Below are 6,313 nucleotides of genomic sequence, written 5' to 3'. Positions count from 1 at the left end.
GAAGTTGATAAGATAAGTACGGTTTTGCACATTATTAAAAATTATTAGAGGATTATAACTTTTTTTAAATATTCATATGAAAGCAGATACCAATTACCCACCCTTTTATATTCCCTTACAACCATTTATCGTGCAAGCTTAACCTCCAGAACCGCCACGCGTTTTCCTTACATGAGCGCACACACTTATCCCCTTTGTGCTTCTCTTTGTCGCGGCAGCTTACCTTTATTCATGCTGAAATAATCTGTCCCACTTGACCCTCTCCACAGGATGTTTTTCCACATAGAATAACCAGTAACGACGTGTCTTTCCCACACTAGGCCTTCTTTTCTGTCTCTAGGCAAACGAGGTGACCGCCAGGACAATAATTTTAAACAATTTTCTTCAACAGCCCATTGTCAGATTGAATCTATTGTTTTGAGGAGTTCGGTTATTAATTCATGTAATTTTTGCTCTCGCGTTTTAGGATCTTATACAGGGTGTTAGAAGTTTGACTGCCTTAATTTTAACAGACGATAGAATACATTAAAATAAACAAAAAACCTTATGTGACATGGGTCCTAAACTCAATCATTTCCGAGAAAAAAATTATCAAAATCTCCAACTTGACGTACAAAAGTTTGATTAATTAAGGAATATTGACACAACTGCGTGCATAGTATACCATAAAATACAATGTTTATCACTTTTTTTAACTTCTCTATGCTTAATTCTAAAAACTAATTAGCGTTGTAATAAATTTAAAATTCGATGAAATTCATATCGAGCAATGTGACAAGGGCGCGGCGGTTAACACGAGGTACTAAGGGGTCCAGCAACCAACAATACGCAATTCAGTTGGTATCTGGAATTCGACAGTCGAAGACTTGCGAGAACGAATTTTTGCCCATCGAAGAAGGCGAGTGCGCGAAAATTGGATTCGAAGTGTTGTGCGTGCATCGAAAATGATGGTGGACATTTTGAGCATATATTGTAGTTTGTTTTGTACTTGTGCGTTCAAAAACTACTGAATTTCGCTTTTTGGTAAGTGCCTAAATTATTTTTAATACGTATGATTATTTAGATGACGTGAATCTTTGGGTACTTTAATTACATATTTTTTAAATTAATAATTTGATTCAACGTTAAGTTCCTGTTTTAAGAGATTCATAATTACTAAAATTCGAGCTAAAATTTAAGCACAACACTATCTTCGTACTACAAAATCGATACATTTTGTTTCACTTATTTAAAAACTGGAAAACAATTATTTTGAAATTTACGAAATGTTTCACAATAATAGTTGTTTACATTTTTGTTATTCCGTAGAACAAGTCTGCCGCGTGCACACGTGGTGTGCATCAGCTGTGTAACATTAAGTTAAGCGCTGTTGTCACGTTGTGATGAAACTCCCCAATATTAATACTCGCTGTATTTTGAAAACTGTTAATCTTACGCCCCTGTAATATCCAACTTCTTTGTTCATTTATGATTACTCTATCTCTAAAGTAATAGTAGTCAAATTTTTTATTCCCTGTATATTTCTGTAATCTTTTGGAAGTTTGACGTATACACAGGCATTTTATTGATTTAAGAATGTAAACTATTAGATTTAATTAAATAAAGGATTAGTCAAAGACTTGTGTTTTTTCCGTGCGAAAATTTACAACACAATACATAAAGCGTGTGTTAATATTACCTTTTTACTCCAACCAAATTACACTTGGAGAAAAAAAAAATATTACCTGGACTTTTATAAGTGGAAATGGTAAAAGGGCTTATAATAAATCTAAAAAAATAAATGCGTGAGCAGGGACGGCGCACTATGTATCATTTTTTTTACAAAAATCAAATATCTTGACTCAGAGAGTAGATAAAAATATGAGCCTGGTTGCAAATGGAAGCTGAATGGACGTAGAATATGGGAAAAATATGACTGAGACAATTTTTTTTCTATATGACCTTCGAATGACTAGGCAAAGTCTATGCAACCCAAAAATTTTAAGGATTTTTCTAATTATATCGGTCCTAATTCTCTTAAAATTTATCTATAAGTCACTGCTTACCATCTACAGTGTGTTTATTTGACATTTATTTGTAAAATAAAAAACAGAAACCCAGGTTGATAATTAATCTTTAATTTGTGAATAATTTTCTTGCTTAACAGTGTCAAAAAGCTTGAAAATAATACCAACTTTGGAGAGACTTTGCTAGCGTTAGAAAAATGATAGAAAATTTTTGACGCCAGATTTGGAATTGCCGTGCCAAATTGTGCAAAATCGTGTGCATTGGAATAAATTTTAAGAGAATTAGGACCGATATAATTAGAAAAATCCATAAAATTTTTGGGTTGCATAGACTTTGCCTAGTCATTCGAAGGTCATATAGAAAAAAAATCGTCTCAGTCATATTTTTCCCATATTCTACATCCATTCAGCTTCCATTTGCAACCAGGCTCATATTTTTATCTACTCTCTGAGTCAAGATATTTGATTTTTGTAAAAAAAAAATGATACATAGTGCGGCGGAGGGATGATTTGGGGGGGTTGAAAAGTTATGAAAAATTGTATCATTGGGATTTCTGGCGAAAGTTGACGTTAAACAAAAAAGTATCCAATACAAAGTTGTAGATCATGCAAAAATCTATAACTTTTGTAGAGGTCACATTTTAACATTACCTCAAAATTTCCGAGAAAAATGCGTTTTTTTCTGATTTTTCGTTTTTTATTTCTCATTTCCGCAAAAATAATTTAATTTTAACGAAACTTGGTGAAAGTATATATTCTCTATCTAAAATAACCTCAAATTTTTTTAGATAAAAAAATCAAGAAGTTTCTGAGATATTCATTTTTTTCGGCCTGAAACACTTTCTCAAAGAAAAATTCTACTTAAAAAAATCATCGTACAGAGTTCTACCGGTAATAATTTTTTTCGTTTTGACATACTTTTTGGTGAAATAAAAAAAACTGTAATAACATTTCAAAAACATGCTCAAAAATGCAAAAAAAATAAAAAATGACTTGCAACAATAAATTTTTCAGTTATTGTTGATAATTTATTTAAATTAAAAAATATTCAAAAACTGATTACACCATTCAATTCTACGGAAAAAAATAAAAAAAACCTGTGTCTCATTGTTTGACCCAAAACTTTATTTTTGTACAGTATTGCTATAAACATCTAAGTCGAATTACAAATGCACAAATGATAAATTATCAGGATGATTTGAGATTTCAGCAATATAAAGTATTAACTGCAGTCTACTGTTGACGCGAAATCCGAAAACCCAAAATTTTGCAAAATCGTTTAATTTTTTTCTGGTTTTATTTGAAAACGAATTTTAAATAAATTGCATATTTACATTGCCACCTTTTTCGCTCTATCCAATGGCGTCAACATTTTTGCAATCCCACGTTTCGTCTTCGACGGTCCATCATCAGATTAATTTTTTTAAATATATCGCTGCTATTTTTATGACAAAATCTAGTCATTTTTAATTCTGTATTAGATGATATTACTATTGCAATTAAAAAGGTTTTTAGCTATCAGTAAAAATTTTTCCTGAGTACGGCTCTGAACGCTTTCAAAATACCTGTATCTATTGGAAGAGAGAGAAATAAAAAAAATGAATATCAGAAATTTATTGATTTTTTTATCTAAAAAAAAATTTGAGGTTATTTAAAAGGTATACTTTCACCAAGTTTCGTCAAAATTAAATTATTTTTGCGGAAATGAGAAATAAAAAACGAGAAATAAGAAAAGAACCTGTTTTTCGCATTTTTCTCGGAAATGAGATTATGTTAAAAAGTGGCTTCTATAAAAGTTATAGATTTTTGCATGATCTACAACTTTTGTATTGGATACTTTTTTGTTTGACGTCAACTTTCGCCAGAAATCCCAATGATACAATTATTCATAACTTTTCAACCCCCCAAATCAACCCTCCGCCGCCCCTGCTCACGCATTTATTTTTTTTTTTTTCATTTATCGCAAGCCCCTTTATCATTTCCACTTCCAGGTAACAATTTTCTTTTTTTTTTCCTATAAATGAGTTGTTTTGATCGGTCTATTAAAGATACAAGGAGCTTTCAAAATTAACTCGTAGTGACCTAAATATAGCATCCTCTCTCTATCTCTGAAACCTTAAGAATAACAAGAATAGAGATAGTAATTTGGGCACTCTAGTGACAACAAAAGCATTGTAGCAATCTTCTGAGATATAAGACATGAGAATGATATAAAGAAAAAACTAGCAGTCTGTCTTTTTGATCAGATTGAATATCAAATGCAATTTTATGAAATTATGAACAGTAACAATTTGAAAACCTGTTTGTTAGGCAGGACTAAATTTATGACTGATCCTGTAGATAAAGGCGGTTGTCTATTTAAATTTTTTAAATATTTTTAGATAACTGATAGTCAAAATACTTCAAGCTCCTTTTTTCCTTGATAGATTTGCCTTGAAAATAAAAAGGAGAATATCCATTTTTCCTTATTATCACGAAAAAGTTTCAGTAACGGTTATATTATTTAATGACATAATGAGATCATAATTTAACTACTTAGCAAGAAGTTTACTCGGCAGTGTTTAAAATTAGCCCCTACATTTAATGATGCTGAAAATCCCCTAAGCTGTATCTTCATTGTCTTAATAAAACTGTTTTTTTTACGTAGGAAGATACTGATCTTTCTCATTCAGTACCGTTGTTTTAATGTTGCTCCAAATTTAATTTTGTCACATTTATAAAAAGAGAAAAGTGCGAAATTCGCTTGTAAGGAAAGGAGTTAACAAAATAATTCCCGATGTCAAAGAATTTTGAGAGACTTGTGTTGAATAGGGGCAACAGATTATTTACTATGCTATATTTTCCTTCACTCCTATGTACGTTTACTCAGGGATACAATTTAGACAAAATAAATCCAATAGGTACTCATTTTGGTATTTATTTAAACAATTGGCTTATTTAAACATATATGTACATGGTAAATTTAGACTACATCACTAGTATAATTAACATTAATTAAAAACTATTATAAGATTTCAACAATCAGCCAATCAATATTTAATTGTAAACTATTATAATAAAGACCTCTGTGGAATGAAAAACAGGTTCAATAACTTTCCCTCGCACAGCAACCAATTCATAATGTCATGTAACAGTAAATAATGACTAAAAATACAATTGTATATAAAATATAAATTTATTACAGATATAATAAAATAGCGTGCTTTCTATATTTTTTTTATAATAATCACCTAAAAATAATTGATTTATCATCTATCGTATATATTTTTGAGTGCTATGTACAAATGTTTATTGTATTTTATAGCAGTATACTCTCCATTGTATTTTACAAAAATTATAAGGTTTACTCATCTACTTATGAACACACTTAACAAACACTATAATAAGAATGCTAACACTAATTTCTTACCTTAACAAAATACACTCATCAGCAAGCAGACCAAGAAGCGAAGTTAAAATTAAAACACATGACTTCGGTTTTTTGGAAATTTAAATCGAAAGTTACGTAAAGAGTGTGTGTTAAGGAGAGGTAATAGCTTTGCCTGGTTTTTCAAAACATATGGAACAAGAGAGAATTAATTTTGTTAATGTTTACGTGAAGAGATTTTTAGGAAAATAAATGATAATATAGAATTAATGTAAGTTCCTGACATAAAGGTGATTTTTGCAATTGCAGATTTGTACTAACGTCAATGTTTTATTAAAATATATATAATTTCTGTATAGTAGTCTCCATATCTGGTTTGATTTATGCTATAGATAGATGTTGTTTTATACATTTATAAAAATAATCTCTAACAATATGCAATTCATGATATGATACAGAAAGGCTTAACTTAAATTTATTTTGGGGAAAATTAGACCCATTTACTATTTATTTTCAATTAATTTAAATTAGGTGTGTATTTCTTCTGCCTGACACGACAGCTGGTAACCTTGAGTAAAAGTCGGTTATTTCATATATTTTAAATTATATAAGTACAGGTGTAGTTTTTTAAGTTAGCGATTAATACCAATTTCTAAAAAGAAAAAATTGTTACCAGCAATAATATAAATCCACATAATTGTGGCCTCCAGGAACAAATTGATGGATTCCAAAAATCAAGGCATTGTAATTTCATGTGATACAATATTAAAACTATCTTCAAATTATTGATATGTTAGGTACGTTTTTTGTCGATTGATGATCAGTATTCTGTGGATTCACTTGTTTTTATTACTGTAGATCAACACTAGTTTTCTAACTGAATATGAAATAAAATTGTGTTGAAATAAAGAACAAATTATATCATACTTATATATATATA

General features: G+C 29.9%; 1 protein-coding gene across 1 annotated transcript in view; it reads right to left on the bottom strand.

Annotated features, from left to right (window-relative positions):
- Positions 1 to 5,302: 5,302 nt before the first annotated feature.
- Positions 5,303 to 6,313, bottom strand: part of LOC108912518 (glutathione S-transferase) — a 157,435-nt gene continuing 156,424 nt past the window's right edge. Inside the window, exon 6 of the mRNA XM_018717758.2 lies at positions 5,303 to 6,025. The gene's annotated coding sequence lies outside the window, so the exon portion shown is untranslated. The remainder of the gene's footprint in view (positions 6,026 to 6,313) is intronic.

The sequence above is a fragment of the Anoplophora glabripennis genome, unplaced genomic scaffold (genome assembly GCF_000390285.2).
Source record: "Anoplophora glabripennis isolate ALB-LARVAE unplaced genomic scaffold, Agla_2.0 scaffold546, whole genome shotgun sequence".
Lineage (NCBI taxonomy): Eukaryota > Metazoa > Arthropoda > Insecta > Coleoptera > Cerambycidae > Anoplophora > Anoplophora glabripennis.
Note: the sequence above shows the minus strand (reverse complement) of the source record. Positions and strands in the feature narration are given on the sequence as shown.